Here is a 20,000-nt window from a genome sequence, read left to right as displayed (position 1 = left end):
AGTGAAACAAATGTTTGTCACAGTAATGAATTCCAGCTCACTGTTTCTAGAAAGTGCACTGTTGCTATTAAGCTATAGTGATGGTCTGTGCACACCTTTGAGGTTCTTGATGAAAGTTAAAAATACAATGACCACAGTATCCCTAGTTCCCATGCAAGCTATAACAATATTCTGTACATGTCTCTGAAGTTTGATTAAAAGTAAAAATAAAGAAACGAAGATTACACTGTTAACAGCCCCTGTACAAGCTACAGAAACCTTTTGTGTACACCTATGAGTATGGCTGATTTTAGAATAAGTGGAGTTTGGTGGCACAGTAGCATAGTTGATAGCATTAACTCCTCACATCAAGAGGTTATCTGGTTCGATTCACAGCTAGGGTGCTTTCTGTTGGTTTCCTCCAGGTGCTCTGGTTTCCTCCCTCATTCCAAGAACAACTATAGCAGGGCTAGCCACCTTTCAATGCAAACCTTGGCTTTAGATGATTGTCTCTGGTGAAGTGACACCCCAACCCCATGTGCAAAATGGGAAAGAGGAGTTGTGGATGGATGGCGGGGGTTTAGTGCAGAGGGTACCATTAAATTCATATCAAAATCCACTTATACATACTGGGATGTGGGACCAATTAGGTCCCTAGAATCTCAAAGGATTAGTATGTTCTGCGATGCATTTTAGTTCTTATTTTTGAAAGAAAATGACTTGTTAACTTTTTTAAACTGCTATCCAGAAGAGTTATGTATGTGGCTGGCATTAATATGTGTGCCCACAGATAATATCATTAATATTAATTTTCATATGAACACATGATAAAACAGGCAGACAGACACACACACACACACACACACACACACACACACACACACACACACACACACACACACACACACACACACACTCAGATATATACTGATACTGCCCCTCATAGACACACATACGGAGACCTCCAGCCCACCAACATGCACATGTACTGATACTGCCCCTGACAAGCCAGATCTATCACAAACTGTAGACAAATGCACACATAGACACACATAAGCAGACCCCCAGGCACACACACATGCATGTGCACAGACACACACACACACAAACACACACACACACACACACACACACACACACACACACACACACACACACACACACACACACACACACACACACACACACAGACATGCACACACACATACACGCACATAAATGCATGTACACATGCTGTGCACTTTCAGGCAAACTTGAAAAATGCCAGTTCACTGACAGCATGTTTTGGGGGTATTCAGGGAAATCAGATCACTTGGATAAACCCACATTGAGATAGAAAAGACATGCAGCCTCCACACAGAAGAAGCTAAAGCCAAAGATGCAAGTAGAGCCAAGTACTGTGAAATGGATTCTAATAACTGCACTACTGTAGCTGGTTCTTTGTTCTCACCATTATGTTTTGGCTTCGTCTGGAATTCTTGCACTAAAGGGTTGAGAGGTATGCCTCAGAGCAATGCCAGGTCAGTGGCTATTATTTAACAGTGATCAAACAGAAGCAAGTCACTTTTTTTCCCATAGATAGCCTCTGCACCTATCAATTACAGCGACTTTAGTAAATGAAAATAGCTGAATGACATTCAGACTTATTTAACTCTATCACATAATAAGAACAGTAAAATAATCCAGCTCACATAATCCAAATGCAACCAGTCCTGCAAAGCTAGATTGGTGACTGTTTAAAGTGAGCATATAAGAGGGTGAGTTACATTTCTACACAGACAGTCTTCACTCCACCCAGCAGTTACATCTACATCTGTATACACTTCAGACATATACCTGTGACAAAATGTGATGGCATTTAATGCATTTCAGCTATACACCACGTGAACAGTAAACACGCATTAAAAATATTCCAAGTCGATTCACATAAATTGATTTTATTTACCAGGAAAGTCCAATTTGGAATGAAGTCGATTTTCAGCAGAGGCCAAGGGAGAAATATTCCAGACACATGTCTTTGTGATATGGGAGGAAACCGGAGCACCCAGAGGAAACCCACATGAACATAGGGAGGACATGCAGACTCTGCACAGAAGGCACCCCAGCCGAGAATCAAACTGAAGAATCTTTTGCTGTAAGGCAACAACACTACTGCTGTGCCATCTTAATTTGCACCAATCCTACAAAACCAGAATATTAAACAAAAAAAGATAGTCGTTTTCCTCCGCTGACATTACCAGAAACTACAGCTACATTTCCATGGACCTCTCAAATGGCTAACTATTATAAAATAAAAATAAACAACTAAACAAATAAATAAAATAAATACTGGCCACACAGTTATTCATTCAATGACTGTCAACCCCTTAGCACAATAATCATATTTAGAAGTTGCTACAATAACAGGTATGAAGTCTTAAATTCAAATGTCAGTTATTACTTGGTAGCAGAAACCTTAACAAATTACCAGAAAAATACAAAATGTTCTAGGAAATGATTAAACAACTGAGGCAGTTCAGGTGCAGTGTAGAGCATAACTCTCAACTTCTTTGCTCAAGGACCATAAACAAAGCAATCATGACCAAGATTTAGATATTACTGTATTACTTAAAAAAATAGTAGAACAAATAAAAAGATTAATAAAACTCTAATGTCTGTCATTATTCGCTGACTGCATCCCTCAGTGATGTCACCATTGCTCTCATTCACTCAAATGTTCCAGTTTTTCTGCTTGTTCCCACTCCCTGAAATTTAAACAGGGAATCAAAGAACCTCACAGATATTTGAAGATCTGTGATTTATTGCATAGATCATAGACATGGTAGAGCTGAGAAGAGAAATAAAAAATCTGACCACCACTTCGATTATATACCTCTATAGCCACATCTGCTTTGAACAACCTCCACTTTATCTTGATGAAAAAAAAAAAAGAAATTGAAACAGCACCCCTGTCTCAGTGTCCAATGCCGACCATGTCCCTGGACTAAACTGCTCAAACTCCAAGACCTTATCATTTTGACGAACAATTAAATGCATTTTTTATTCCTTCTGAGCAGTAGCAAGCTTGAAGTAAGAAGAGTATGGGGGGAAGTCCTCCAGTCATATACAAAGGAGGTACAAGGTGAATTCCCCCTTCAACAGAATGCATTTAACTTTGCTCCCTTTCCTAGTTTGTAGGCAGAAGGGATGTGTAAATGTTTTCATAACTTTAAAGAAGCATTTAAAAGTAGTTTCCTTTCAATAAAAAATGCATAACAATTTGATCAAATTGAAGGAAATATGTCTATGGATTTGTTTTTCACCCAGCTGTTATTAATGCAAACACAATGAACAGTTTTTTTTTTCCTATCTCTCATGCTCTTGGTGAACATGGTACAGTAAACTCTCAATATACCAATGCTCAAAACAAAACATAACTGATAATATGATTGTTGTTTATGTAAATATAATTTATGCATGCATTTAAAACCATCCAGGCAGTCCTGTCTGCAGTTTTGTTAATATGCGGTCTTGTTCAACAGTAGTTTGTACACATACACACTCGTGTCTTCATATGCTAGTCCCTACTTCATGCAAAAATATCATATTGATATATTCATTTTTGCAATACTTATGAACAGTTAGACTGGAATGAGAAAGAAATTAAGTGTTTCAATAAAAGTGTTTATACCAAACATTAAAATGCGACCTATGTAGACATTCTGCACATCACTCATTTTCTGTTGTTTTAAATATCAGTAAACTATCGTCAACCACTATTAAGGCAATATATATGCTTCCACATTTCAGTGTTGCAAAAGTCACTTTCTGAACATTCCAATTATATGTGATGATTTTAAATAGCTATATGCATTGCAGATGTAGAGACATACAACATAAGCAGGTTTAGATTTCATGACTTGATTAAGACCTTTAAATAATTTTGTATCACAGTGGATTTGTGTTGCTCACTATGATTCTGCATAATGTAAGTTTCATGTAAAGGAAGAAAAGGACAAAACTAATTTTCAAAAGAAATAGATTATTCTGTTCCAGGATTAATGAATGTGGCATAAAGAAGTGAAAAAAATAGCAAGGGCTAGGTCTCTAGTGTGTCTTAGAAGATGAAACTTGCAATGCTGTGGCCAAGACAGAGGAGCCTTGGAATGAAATTGGAAGGCTTTATCCAAGTATGACTGTACTATAGGGAGTTTAGTCTAAAAATACTTTCTGCCCTGAGTTCAAAGGACAATGAGCAAAAGAATACTTTGTTGAGAAATATAGAACACATATTTTGATCTTCCATTATTTTTGCACAAATGTTAAAATAATTGAAAATACTGACCATGCATTTTTTCTAGTGTACTGTTATTTATGCACAGATATTATCACACTTTTAAGAAATGTAGGAGGTAGTAATAAACTGAGTGGATTTAGCAGTAGTTAACTGTAACAAGCTGCAAGGGATTGGAGGGGACACTTGTTCTCCGTACTCATCAGGGGTATGCAAATTATATTTCCAGCTACTACCTATGAATATAAATCAAATGGATGAGCTGTGCACAGCAACCTGGCCTGCATTGCTATCAAAAGCCAAATTAATACTGCAGAAGTTGAAGAAATTAGTAGCATTCTATAAAAAAATGCTAAACGGCACAACAACATTGGCATTTAAAGCTTGTATTTCCAAAAGTAATCTGCCGCTTATACCTATATAGAAGAAAAAAATAGCAAAACCGTTAAAGTAACAAACATGAATTGTTCATACTTCAGCAAAATGCAGCTTAATTTATTATTTGCTGTGTTTGGTAGTTAAGTAAGCCTAACCTGTTGTGTTATTTCACAAAGTAAACATTATCATGTGCTTAAGTTACATGCAATTTTATGCTCTCTACCTAAAACTATTTACTTGCTTGTCTTTATTTATGTCTTTTTTTTCACTATTCATACATCTAATCTGATAATAAATTAACCAAGGCACTGCAATCTATAGATTAACGAACTACAGGAAAAGATATGCAATAGGCTGCTTGTTCAGAAATGTCATCACAAGATACATTTTTCATATACAAATTAAGAAGCAATTTAAGCTGTGTATTGTAGTACAGGTGTGTACATCAGAAAATAGAGTTATTATTTCAAAACAATTTACTGTAAAACACATATCACCTATGAGGGTATTATTGTATATGGTAAGACTATATTAGTCTGACTTGTCCACATGGCACAAAGCTTTAAAAGCAGGCAAAACAAGATAAAACTCATCAAAAAATTATGTTAACAAAGTACCATTCCTCAAGCTTTGATGAAACACTTGAAAACAATACAGGAATTATTATGCATCTGACCTGAACACTTAATTAAGATCCTATTAGTATCTCTCTGTTCATTCAATTTGCATGCAGGAATATGTACAGTCTCTTTATGTTAATGTGAAAGTACTGGCTACCAGTTTATCAGAGATGTAGAAAAATGTGGCATAGGGAATTTTATGCTTAATTTCACAACATTATCAGTCAGTATCATGTTAAATTAATAGTTCTGAAGATCTAGTTTTATAACAATAGCATTGAAAAGGAACATTCAACAGCTTCTTGATGGCAGAATTGCTGTGGTGATTCTGAGATCCCATACCCAAAGATGCACATGGACAATGAAAATATATTTTGCCCATTTTTTACCAACCTTTTAGCATAGCACACTGTATGAATGACTGATGAAGAAGTACCATCTCCAGGTAAAACTTTTTCTCTCTATACCCAATAGCATACAAAAAATTAACTTCAGCAGATAGAGGTAATGTAGCCTTAAAGTTTAAAGGTAACCATATGAAATGTTGAGGTAAATAGAGCGAGTCCCAAAATATGGAAACTGAATGGCTGAAGAATCAGCTATTTCTTGGAATATTCCATTTTCTACAAGGTATGTTTATTTTGGAATGGTATATGAAAATTTGTGGGGTCTAGAGGTTGCCCTCTACATGAGAAGGTATGGAGGCAGGGGGGCTTGGGTTTGCCTCCCCTGCAAAAAGAAGTTTAAAGAAGTTTAAATGAAAAGAATGATTTCTCACAATTCACTCTTCTCTGGGTTTTCAGTCTTTTTTATGGCTTTTTGGCATTTGACTACCAACATTTCCATAGGGAGAAATTATTAAACTAACACTAAAGAAAACTAAACTGACCTGAAAATAATAATGAAAATTGTTTCAAAATAATAGTGGTACAGACTACTATAATAGTGTTTTTGTATGGGGTCCAGCCAACTTGCACATCCCTATCAGACATTGTACATAATCAACACTATCTACTTAAGTATGCATATTCCAAGGTCTCACTGCTGGGGTAAAGGAAGCAGTAAGTTCCATGCTTCAAAGAAATATTTTTTGCAATATAAACATTCAAAAATACCTGCTTTAAAAACAAACAATTTGATCTTGCACTGCGAGATCAGTATTTCAATGCATTCTTCTAAACAGTAAGAAAATTGAAAGAGTGACCAAGAAATTATTTTATTTCTGCTTATTATGCTGACCTCTGTTGACATCATGATACCTCATGATACACTTTAGGTGTACATGCATTTGATGTAGTTCAAAAAGTGAAACAGCCATGCTGTGCTAGACAACTAAATATGTTAGCACTAGTATCAATTGATAAAAAAAAATATTTTGTTACCCTTTCTCCTTAAACCTCTAGAATCCCTACTGTTGTTATGGATGTTCTCTTCAAGCCAAGCTGAAAAAAATTGCCAATTGACAGCAAGACTAGAGGTATTGGCAAGGGAACTCAGATTCCTCAAGTTGGGGTGAAAGACATTTTGCAAGTTGGGGCTAAGTTCCCAGTATGGTGTCATAAATAACTAAGGCAATCAGTCTGAGCAGTAGCAAAAGAGTGTGAACTTGACATCTCAAAACTTCTTAACTGTACACATACACAGACTATTTTTTTCTTTGTTAACCAGGTTAGTCCCATTAGGCTACTGGATTCTTTTCATAGGAGATTCAAGGTTGTATTTCTCATACTAGAGCAGTGATGTCAAACCTATGACATGCATGTCAAAGGTGACACACGCCTCGACGTTTTGGGTGACATGCCAATGATCACCAACACCCGAGTTACCAAAGATACTGGTTTTGCATTCGTTGCTCATGTGAAGTGCACTGAATTATTTTGTGCCAGGAGCTTTTGACATGCCAAACCCAAAAGGTTTGCCATCACTGTACTAGAGGAAATCTGGCCAGGGATTTTGGAACTTCCCCTACTCTTTTTGATAGTTGCAATGGGATCTTTTACATCTCCCAGAGCCACCAGCAACTCAAGCAGATAGGACCTTGGCTTAACATGTGATCCAAAGGATGTGCAGCCCTCCCAATTGCACTGCATCATCAGCAATCATGAACTAGAAGTCCTGTAATAATCTTTAAAAAACAAACAGAGCCTCAGCAATTCAACTGCAAAAGGTTTTACTGGTGTTTCTGGTACCTCAGCTAAATTCCCTGAAGGCATTTAGCTGAGATAGCTGAAACACCAGTAAAACCTTTTGCAGTTGAATTGCTGAGGCTCTGTTTTTTTTTTAATGTTTTTCAGGTTTTGCTGTTCATTGTGCATACCCCTCTAGCAATGCCAGAAGCAATCTCAAACAAATACACAAGCAAACAAATTAACAAACAAATAAAAAGTCAGTAGAAGCAGTGCCAGTGCAGTGGAGCAACCAAAATAACAATAGAGTTTGACAGTTTCAAGCTGCTAGGATGTAAGATGGCCCACAAGGCAGGAATGTATAAGGTCAACAATTTAATAAAAAGTAAATGTAAGGATTACAGAAAAGCACTGAAGATGACAAAGCAGACTGACTGAAAAGCAAAGGTAGACAATCAATGTCTTCATAAAGCTTGTCTGTAAACTAAAAATAATTGTATATACTTTACTGGAATAAGGAAATAACAGAATGTTGGCCTAACACAAGTGAAACATAAATCACAATTGCAGACTGTTGTCATCTTGGATTTGGAATTTTTTGAGCAAATACAACAATTTTAAAAGTTTGCATCATTTCAGAGCTATTCTGAAGTATAACTTAGTAATAAAACTCAAAACTGTAAGTTGTTCCTTTTTCATCAGACTATTCTTGTAATTTTTAGTACAAACTGATAGGAAGTGGAGAGATTTATTTCTGGTGGTCAGCCTTGACACAAATTCCATTTGTTTGTGTACATTTGTGTGTGTGCGTGCGTGTTTGTTTGTGTACATTTGTGTGTGTGCGTGCGTGTGTGTGTGTGTGTGTGTGTGTGTGTGTGTGTGTGTGTGTAAGAGAAAGTGCCAATCAATGATAATAAATGCATGGCAGATATTTGGATCTATTAACAGAATACAGATAATAGATGTCAACTGATGTATTTTTATCAATCAGTGAAAAACAAGAAGGAGTCCAAAGCAAGAGAATTCTACACATAGCTTTGTGGACTACATTTAAACAATGACATAAAGCAAGAAAGTACAGTTGTGTACTTACCATAAATGTAGATGTTCGAGTGTATTCACTGTTGCAGTCATTACAATTGGGTTATCCTGCTGGCAGGCTACCCGCAGTTGGCCTGAGTTCCAAAGTCTAGGTCCGGCGTCGGTTGCTGTCACCTCTTCCCTGACGTTAGTGTGCCAGGGGTATAAAAGATGCAGCCTATGCCATTTTCTTCAGTTTTTCTTGCCCTAGATGTCAGGTGCCCCAAGATTGGTAGGCTAATTAATGCCAATAAGCATGCATGCACATAAAACACATTTCCCTTCATCTACAAGCAAATACACCACATAGGTTGTATAGGATAGATAAGTACAGATAAATCCCAGCAAAGAAAAGGGGGCATGGAGGGAGGGTAACCTGGACTGCAACAGTGAATACACTCAAACATCTACATTTATGGTAAGTACACAACTGTTCTATGTTCATCATGTTTCACTGTTGCAGTCATTACAATTGGGTTGAATCCCAAAGCTAAGGATGGGAGGTTGGAGCTAAATAGGATTAGGAGAGGCTATAAAGCCCTGCAGAACTGCAGTTGCAAAGCCTGCCCTGGATTTAGAGTAGAGAAGTAAGTGATAGTGTTTTGTAAAGGTATGCACTGAACTCCAGGTTGCAGCCTCTAAGATGTCTTTGGTTGGTACTCCTCTGAGAAAGGCTGCTGAAGTGGCTGCTGCTCTGGATGAGTGTGGCCTAATGTCCTTAGGCACTGATTTGCCATGCTGTGAATAGCAGAAATGAATGCAATGGCCTATCCACTTTGAAATAGTTTGTTTAGAGATAGGCTTTTCTTGTGATGCTGCAGCATATGCCACTAGGAGTTGATTAATCTTTCTGAAAGCTTTAGTTCTGTCCAAGTAGAAGTGTAGCTGTCTGTGAATGTCCAAGGAATGCAGAATTCTCTCACCCTTATTCTGTGGGTTTGTATAAAAAGTAGGCAAATGAATTGTTTGGTTAAGGGCCACACTGGACACTACCTTAGGCATAAATGTAGGGTTTGTCCTCAGCGAAACCCTGTCTGGATGGAAAATGATAAAAGGTTCCACAGCCATGAGTGCCTGTAACTCTGAGACTCTTCTAGAGGAGGTTATTGCTAGGAGCAGAGCTGTTTTCCAGGATAAGAATTTTATGTCAGCTGCAGAGGCTGGCTCAAATGGAGGTAGTGTGAGTTTTTCCAAGACATAGTTGAGGTCCCATGCAGGTATCGGTGCTCTCCTTGGAGGTCTTATGTTTTTGGCCCCTCTGAGGTACTGCCTTAGTAAGGGGTGTAAAAAATATGTGGTTCTGTATTGCAATGAGCTGAAATGGCAGAAGCATGAATTTTAATTGATGAAAAAGAAAGGCCTTTATCCAGCATCTCAGTTAAGTAATGTAAAATCTGAGGAATATTTGGAACAATCGTGTCAATACCTTGCGCTTGGTTCCAAACACAGAATCTCTTCCATTTGTCAGCATAAGATTTTCTGGTGCTAGGCCTCCTGGCCTCCAAAATAACATCCATCACTGCTTTAGAGAGAAGTGTGTCTTGAGAGGCTATATTATCTGCCATGCCATCAGGTTTAAGGTTTTGAGTTGGGTGTGCAGTATCTGACTGTCTTGTTGGGTCAATAAGTGTGGCATTTGAGGTAATGTCCAGGCTGGGCAGTGAGACATGCTCTTTAGGACTGGGTACCAGTGCTGACGGGGCCAGTCTGGGGCAATCAGTATCATTTTTGGTTTCTCTTGTCTGACCTTGAGGAGTACTTTGGGGAGGAGAGGCAGAGGAGGAAAGGCATATACTGTTAGATTTTTCCAACAGAAAGAGAGTGCATCCACTTTCCATGCTTGCTTGTGATAAGTCCTTGTGCAGAATCTTTGTAGTTGGTAGTTGTGAGGGGAAGCAAATAGGTCTATGTCCGGACATCCCCAGGTCCTTGTTATCATGCTGAAGACTTGTGGATCCAATTTCCACTCGTGGGGATCCATGAGGTTTCTGCTTAGTTCATCTGCCAGAGTATTTTTCCTTCCTGGCAGGAATTGTGCTTGCAGATGTACTTGGTAAGTCAATGCTGTGTGCCACAAGTTCATGGCTAGCCTGCAGAGGGGGTAGGAATGTGTGCCTCCCTGCTTGTTTATGTACCACATGACTGTAGTATTGTCTGTCCTTATTAGTAGTTGTCCTGGGTGAAGTTGATCCTTGAAGGCTGTCAGGGCATTCTGAACAGCTAGTATCTCTTTTTGATTGATATGTAGATGCATTTGACTTGCAGACCATGTGCTCTGAATACATTTTCCTGCCATATGGCCCCCCCAGGCATAATCTGATGCATCTGTTGTCAAGGTCTGCCTGGCTGAGGGTAAGGTGAATGGCTGTCCCGTGTTGCGGTGACAGGCTTTTGCCCACCATTGAAACTCCTGTTGCAGGCAGGGAATGAGGGTAATTACTGTTTCTAGGCTGTGGCAATGTTGAGTCCAAACACTTTTTAGATACCATTGAAGTTTCCTCATATGCATATGGAATTAGCAGAATGCAGGATGCCATGAAACCCAAGGCCTGCAGAATTTTTCTTGAAGATAACTGGGTCTTTGTTGCCAACATTTTCAAATAAGTATTCCGTTGTCTGTGTTTGTCTGGCATGAGATAAGCCATCTGGGCAGTTGTATTTAAGCTTGCACCCAGGAATATTATTTCTTGAGAGGGTACGAGTTTTGAATTTTTTTTCATTTACTGTGTACCTTAGAGTTGTCAGTAATCTTTTTACAAATGCCAGATGCTGTAATATAATGTCCTTTTTCTCCGCTTGAATAAGGCAGTCGTCTACGTAAGGATATATTTGTATTCCTCTTTGTCTGCAAAATGCAATTACTGGTGCCAAGCACTTTGTGAAGACCCTTGGTGCAGTAGATAAGCCAAAGGGCAGTGCAGAGAATTGGTAGTGCATTGAGCCAGCTTTGAATCTGAGGTATCTTCTGCACATTTGTCTGATTGGGACATGCAGGTATGCCTCTTTTAGATCTAAAGTCACAAGCCAAGCCTTCTTGTCCCACATGGGCAGAAGCTGCTGTAGAGTCAACATCTTGAATTTTGTAATATCCAGATATGTGTTTAGAATAGATAGGTCCAGTATAGGTCTCCAGGCTTTGTCTTTTCTGGGTACCAAGAACAGTCTTGAATAGAATCCTTGACCCTGCTCTTGTTTTGGTACTTGTTGAATGGCCCTCATGTCCATGAGGGATGAAACTTGTTTTTGTGCCTCTGCCCATTGATTGTGTGGCAGATCTGACATACCATTTTGCCTTGGCAGGGTATGAAAGTGGAACCTGTAGCCTTGTGTAACTATATTTAGAACCCATTTGTCCTGGGCGATCATGTGCCAATTTTGTGAAAAAGTGCTAGTTTTCCTCCCAAAGGGGCTGCCAAAAGATAAGTGCTTGGTGCTGGACGTGGGAAGTCATTGAAACTGTTTTCTGTATGGCTCTGATTTTTCCTCTCCGCTTTTGGAGGTAGAAGCACCCCATTGTTAGGTCTGTATGAGCCTTGCGGCTGTGATCTGCCTCTGGGGCATCTGTACCTGCCTCTTTGTGGTCTATCTGACACTGGAAAGGATCAATTTTTTGTAGGCCAATTCCTGCTAAATCTGGGAGGCTGTACCTGCAAGAAATCCTTGACTGTTTGCATAGATTTAGCTTTGTCCTCCATTTTGTTCAACACCTCTTCTGCTTTAGCACCAAACAAAGTATCATGCTGTATAGGAGCATCTAATAGTTTTGCTTTAACATGATCCAGCAAATTCTGTTCTTTTAACCAAGCATGCCTCCTAATGACAGAACCTGTAACAACAGCCCTGCAGGAGGCCTAAAGGGAATCAAAACCACATTGCAAAGTATGTTTTCCAACTTGTTCAGCTGCATGCAATAAATCCTGCATTTCTTTATTGTCTTCACATTCTGTACTTGCTGGCATTTTCTTTTTAAGCAAAGACATAAAATATTGCTGATACTTAAACATATGAAATTAGCAATTTAAGGCTCTTACAGCCAAGGTATAAATCTTTTTGCCCCATCTGTCTAGGGCTCTAGAATCCCTGTCAGAGGGGATAGGGTTTTTTGCAGTAGAAGCCTTGACCCCTTTGGGACCCTGAGAGATGGTTTCAGGGTCTGCTGCAGGGTTCTTATAGAGAAATTTATGTGAATCAGGAACCCTGTAGTATCTGTCTGGCTTAAACGGGGCTGGTGGTAAAGAGTCTGGAGAAAAACTGGACTCTGAAAATACATCATCTACAATGTCTAAAACAGGCAGAATAGCCAGGGGCCTGTGCTGGGGAAATAAAAGGAAATCTCTGAGCCTTTTCTTGGATTCTGAGTAGTCTTGGCTTTCCCAATGAAAATGCTCTCTCATAGTATGCAGTGTTTCCCCAAAAAAAATAATCCTCAGGAGGAGAGGCTGAAGGAATAGATTCTTCAGCATCAGAATCCTCATAGGGAGGAATAGAGTAATCTTGTTCAGAGGAGGAATCAGAGGAAATGGAAACCTGGTCTGAAGATTCATATTCTAACTCTTGCCTAGGCCTCTTTTCAGGAGGGGGATGGGAACCCCTGATCAAAGTAACAAGGTCTTCGGCCATTTTAAGAATCTGTTTTTCAGGCATGGAGGCCTGTCCAGGTGAATGCTGTACTTATTTCTTTGTCTTTAGAGCTGCTTTAGTCTTTGCCTTTATAGCTGAAGTAGGTTTTACATATAATTGTGTAGGCCTGAAAACACCCTCAGAAGCTGATGCCTGCTCTGGACCCGTCTGAGAGAATGATTTCCGACTGTCCAATACCTTGAGTTTCCAGGGGCCCAGTTGGCTCCACGTGGGAGTCGGAAGCGGCCTGTGGCTCTGAGGTAGCGGGTGTCAGGGGCTGCGAACAACCCTCTGCTGACATCACCCTTTCCTCACATCTCAGCCAAGGTTTATATCTATCCTTCCTACTCTTCACACCTTTAGCCACTACCTTCTCAACCAGATGTTCATTATATCCCCTGTTCTTAAAATTCTCTTTCAACCCTATAATCTCTTTCTGAAAATTTGAGTCATCCATACTTAGTCTGGATGTCCTACACACTTGTCCCTGCACAATATTGGGAAACAAATGTCGGGGATGCATACTATCAAAGTTCAACAAACTATTCTTCCAACATTCTTTCCTATGTAATCCTGAAGAAAATCCTTTAGGCTGAGATGTGAGGAAAGGGTGATGTCAGCAGAGGGTTGTTCTAGGGATTTGATAGGGACTCTGAAACTCTATTTTACATACAGTAGTAACATCAATGATATAAGGAATATAGTGGGTAAGAACTGGAATATCCTTAGGGGTGACAAGAAACTAAGAGAGGTAATAGGACCTGCCCCAAATATTGGTTATAGACGTAATAAGAACCTGAAGGACTTGCTGTGTGGTGAAAAGAATGTGAAGTTGATTAGGCAACCTATCAATAAGTTGGGCAGCACACCATGTGGTAGCTGTAAAGCCTGTTCATACATTAATAAAAACAACAACATTTTTATACATCCCATTAGTGGCAAGACCTTTGAGTTTAAAGGTAGAGCAAATTGTAGAACACCTAATATAGTGTATATAGCGGAGTGTTCCACATGTACATCTTTTTATGTGGGCATGACAAATAAAATGTTTAAAGTTAGGATATTGCAACACCTATGCTCTATCAGGAACAATGATGTCCACAATGCCCTATATAAACATACTGAGGCTCATCCTTCACATTCATTTGTATTTAGAGCAATAGCTAATATAGTAATGGGCATTCATGGTGGTGATATAAAAGCACTCACTGAATCCCTTGAGTCACTTTGGATTATAGAATTGCAAGCTCATAGGGAACCAGGATTAAATGACCTAGTCCCTTTAAAACCGGCTCTACAAAGGAGGCGTGTTTTTTATTAATGCTTTTTACTGATGTTTTAATGTTTGATTGGTTGATTTGAATGTTAGATTACTATCTGTGATGTATTTAACTGAATTGTTATAACATTTTAAACTGTCTGAAGAAGGGTGTTATCCCGAAAGCGCTAACCTGTGGATTTCTTTAAGTTTTATTAAACGGAGTTCGTACAGCAGTGCCCTGCCTTCCTTTGTTTGCTGCTATTTCAGATCTAAACATTGTCTCTTTATCTTCAAGGTTTAAAGAAGTCATTCAAGGAAAATCTAGTAGTCTAACCCCTTACTACAGTCCAATTTCAAGAAAGAAGTCCCCTTATTATTAGCTTCTTTTTTTTACATATTTATTTCTCTAACATGGTTTGACATGACTTCATTCAATCATCTCAGGATAACTATCTATAAAATTACATTTTATTATCCTCATAGCATTAAACTCAACAGAGAACTATGACTTGATGTCTACTGAAGAAAGCACATTTGTTAATGGCATTAAAAAAAGACCATCCCCGGGATTCATGAACCTTGCGCCAGGCGCCAGCATAGCGTCGGCGTTATAACGCCAAATATGGCTGCTGAGCGATTCAGGTATGAATCAATTCCACGTGCACTACCGGCATGCACCGGACCTGCTCCGCCCCCGGCGTAGGTATGCAAAACACACTGTGTGCGGTATTGCACCATGCAAATGAAGGGAAATACCGATCCATGAAGTGGCGCAGGCGTAGCGTAAGGGCACGGCAATGTAAACCAAAAAAAAACGGTTTACATTTACCCAAACATGACCGAGGAGTAACGGAAGGTTGTCAAAGTCAGGTATCATACAGGTGCAATATGCCAATGGGGAAAGGCACCGAGAATATCCAAAGAAAATATGCACAAAATGTAAAAAATTACATAAATGGCATGTACGTAGAAAGCACAGCAGAACCCCTGGATATGTGCACAGAAGTTGCAAAGCAATGAAATAATATGACAATGTCCTAAAAGAGCAGTATAACACACATCAGCTGCACAGCCACCACACACCATAGTATGTATGTAAAGCTTCAACCCCAGCGCAATGGTTGTCAAGGAGTGGCGGCAGTGTTCGGCGCCATAACCATGTATTAACAGTCAATGCCATGCAAATGAGGCAGATAATAGTGAATCGCAAAAACGGCGCCGGTGTAAGGATGGAGCAAACGGCATAGCGGTAGTACACCGAGGAGTGGCCACACGGGATACATGTCAATCTCAGAGGGGTGTGCCACTGTAGGAGGAAGCACATTGGAGGCCAGCAAACATGGGCTGTACAATGCACATCACAGCAGCAGGACCGGCGTGTGAGGAAATAGATGCGCTGAGAGTACATAATGCGCACAGATGCATGTGCACGAGGATGACTACGAACCCCAAGCCAGTCATGTGACGGCCTCCCCGTCAACAAACACGGATATAGGAAGGTAATGCGGAGAATATGAGGAAATGCGGAAGCAGTGTAATTGGAGCCACAATGAGCAATCGACACCAATGAATGCAGGAAGGGCAAATGGCGGCAGCTGATAACTCTGCATGCAGACCCCTGCAAAACGGGAAAGGGGAGGCATAGGAATGTAAAGATAGTAGGGGATGTAGTTGAAATGCAAAGAGCAAAGAACCGAAATAGCACAGGCAAGTACAGAGGTAGGATAACAGCGGCGGCAGACAAAGTGCAACAGATGCCATGTGCCTGCAGGATGCACTGCAGGCAATAGTAGGTGCAACGTGCAGAAACAGTAAGGTAAGATGCAAAGCCAAGCCAATGCAGGCAAGGGCAATGTAACAGCAAAGGCAACAGCGTTGCAGTTGCAACGGTAAACCACGGAAGATAATCCACAGATACGTTCGCACAGACACACCCAATGACATCACCGGGTGTACAGCACAACAGTATAAAGTGTGAATGCACATAACACACAGCGCGATTTCCCAAACACCGCACCGTAGGGTGTAAACAGACGGGGAACTTTTAATATGTATATGTTGGGTGCCGCCGTGGCCGTGATGCATCGGTATGTGTCAGAGACAGACGGAGTTGCGGAGGACGGTGCCGACAACTACCGTAGGCCTCACAGGAGAAGGAGAGTGTTCAGACCAAGGGTGACCTACCAGGGGCTGCAAGACCTGGAGATAGTAGAGCGCTACAGGGTGGACAGGGACACGTTACAGCAAATAGTGGAGCTGTGCCGGTCACGCCTGAGAACAAGAGACAACAGAGGGGAGCCCATCCCAGTGGACACAAAGGTATGTGTGAGCTTGCGAATACTGGCTACAGGTACCTTTCAAAGGCCAACCGGGGATATAATGGGCATCTCACAGGCATCAGCATCCAGGGTACTACACCAGTTCCTGGATGCCATGTTACGACATGCCCATGAGTACATAAACTTCCCCAGATCTCAGGAGGAGTTGGCTAGCAATATGCGCCGCTTCCACCGTGTGGCACAATACACGGAGGTACTGGGTGCGATAGACTGTACGCACATAGAAATCAAGTCACCACCCAGGGAGCAGGGTAGACACTACATAAACCGCAAGGGATACCCCTCCATCAATTGCCAGGTCGTGTGCAATGCGCAGGGCATTATCATGGATGTGTGTGCTGGCAGCCCTGGAAGCTACCACGACTCCCATATCTGGCATGCCTCACAGCTCTATCAGGTATTCGCCAGGGGGGACATCACACAAGGTCACCTTGTGGGTGATGCTGGCTACACACTGGAGCCGTGGTTGATGACACCCATCAGAAATGCACACACACACATGCAAGAACGCCATAATGAGGCACACGCACAAACTAGAATAATCATAGAGCGTGTGTTTGGGATGTTGAAATCACGGTTCCGGTGCTTGGATACATCCGGTGGAGCCTTGCAGTACTCTCCAGGCACATGTGCCCACATATTCATAGTATGTTGTATGCTACGCAATATGATTCTGCGGAAACAGCTGCTGCAGGGACATAATGCTGGAGGGCCACCAAGCCCGCCACAACTGCCAAGGCAAGCACAGACACAGGGCTTTCAGCACCATGAACACACTGTGCCAGCCCCAGTAGGTAGACGGAGGCGTACCCAATATGCCTACGCCCTGGCAAAGAGGGAACGCATAGCACATACTTTGACAGTGTAGGCCCCATGGACTGACACCTCCTTACCTGCACACACAGTAAACTGGACGCCACACAAACATGTCCGCCCGTAATGTGTACCGTATGTGCGGACCTATGTGTGAGTCCAACAAAGGCACCACCCAAACACTGCGCACCCAATAGCCAGCAGAGCATGGAACGCCAACACCTCGACCGCACGCCGGCTCCACAGCAGACGGCGTAGCGGTATGCTGCCACTTTCGCCGCAAGTCGACTACATATGTACTTATGTGCATACACAGATATGGAAATAGATATCAGTACACACGTACAAACATATGTACACATACACAGATATAAAGTACAACAGGTTAATATGGAACCCAGGGATGTAAGTCGACAGATAAGTAAGACGTGATATCTCCACATAGTAAACAGAGTGAACGACAACCCGATCATCTGGGAGGGTGGCCATAGCAGGGAACGCCAGCCATGGAAATGTCAACCTGCAACAATGTATATCCGTGGGTCGGGATGATCGCCAGGCCACGGTACAGTAACGGGATATGTGCGTGTCATATCCATAGGATATGACTGCGGAGGTACACACGGCCGCCGGCGATGCGGCCAACGTAGGTATTGTGTTCAACCATCGGTGCGAAAGCGGCAATCATACCTGTCAAGTGCACGTCATTATGAGGAACGTACCTCATCTGGGGTCAAAAATAGTTCATGTTCCACGAAGTTCCTCAAAGTTCAACATTGAAATAGTCTGTCACACACTCATTGTTAGGAATATATATAAATGAAACCTGGTAAATAGAAAGTAATCATATGAATTCATCAAAGGTTCTTCCTTGTAAGTAAATCAGCATATTTCAACCATCCTATGACCCTCTTAGCTGAAGTTGTTAGTAAGCCATTAGTATGTGTTCCACATTTTGCCCATTTGTTACACATTATGAAGGTGTGTGTTCCTCATCTTGGAAATGGAAGGTTGAGAGCTACGGCGGGAATATGTGTATGTGTGAGGTGAGTTTGTCGTGTCTTCTGCTGCGTGTGTGTAATGTGTGTGCCACTGTAAATTGTGTATGTAGGTGACATGTCACAGGTGGAGTGGAATAGCATGCGTAGGCATACAGTACAGGAACCATAGGCGTATGTATAGCAGTGCCCACAAAGTAGTATTGACAGCCCCTCAGTGGCTAGGCGCGTGGCGACGTAAAATGATGCTAAGCGGTAATGTCCCAGAATGTACCACAGGACCATAGCCAACAGGAGACGCAAAGGACGCATGTACAAACTATGACCGCATGTATGGCGGCCATATGGTAGACTTAACAAGACATGTCGGCAACGTTACACAGCATCAGGCATGTACGGCGAAGATATGCTTGTGTCATCCCGGCACCGATTGTGGCCACGTACCGACACGTAAATACCGCAGTGTGTTCCACGACTGTTAAGTAAGCAAGCGCCACACGAATAGGAGGCAACTGGTAGCATACAGGCCGTTCCAAGTACAGGACCACAATCACCGTAACTATCAGTGATAAAATTCCAATGGATAGTAGGCACGTACGAACATCCGCCGATATATAGCCGATGTGAAGGAGGAATACGTGCAGGAAGCACACATGCAGGCGATACGGACACCACACGACATCAACAAAACAAACACTCCCAGAACAACAGACAGGTAACCTGCAGCTCCCCAAGCAGGGATGGAGCACACACACAAGCATATCGTGTATGTATAAATGCAAGACCCACACCCCGTACCCGTCACCCACATCCGCAGATATACCCCATCACACATATCAAAGGGATACCAGCCGAAACCGTAGCAAACACATAAAGGCAGTCAATGACAGCGGCATACCCGCAACAAGCCGCATGGGAAACACTAGCAGCAGCCGATGCTTCCCTGCATCCGTTGTGTACAGGGATATAACAGCTATGTTACACATCTAAATGCACAACGCCATCGACAGACGCCGCCAGGACACGGACACCCACATGTCGAACAAAATATCATACCCAACACACACAATCTACGGCTAACAACACAGCGATATGTACCTGACACCACACATAGCGGATGTAGTCACACAAACATGATACAATACATACCATCCCCATGAAGGTAGTGCAAATAACCAACGGCCACACGAGGAATGAACCATGGCCTAGTTTCGCGCGTAACGTACGAATGGAGGAGGATCACCGGTGATATGCGCATAAGTACACACCGAGGAACAGCTATTGGTGTGATGAACCCACATGCCTCAGGTGACGACGAATAAAAGGAGGACTCCCTGGATATTCAAACCGTATGTTCATACCGAACACATACTGAATCCAAAGCAGGCAAGCAAGCAAGCAAGCAGAAGATATTTACGCATACAGAAGCAAAGGCCGGAAAGGTATGTTGAACCCACGATATGTACTGTTGTGTAACGATGATAATGTATGACTAATCTGCACTGTATGTGAA

This window comes from Protopterus annectens, chromosome 8.part0 (genome assembly GCF_019279795.1).
Source record: "Protopterus annectens isolate FY-2018-M chromosome 8.part0, PAN1.0, whole genome shotgun sequence".
NCBI lineage: Eukaryota > Metazoa > Chordata > Ceratodontiformes > Protopteridae > Protopterus > Protopterus annectens.
This window is presented reverse-complemented; position numbering follows the sequence as displayed.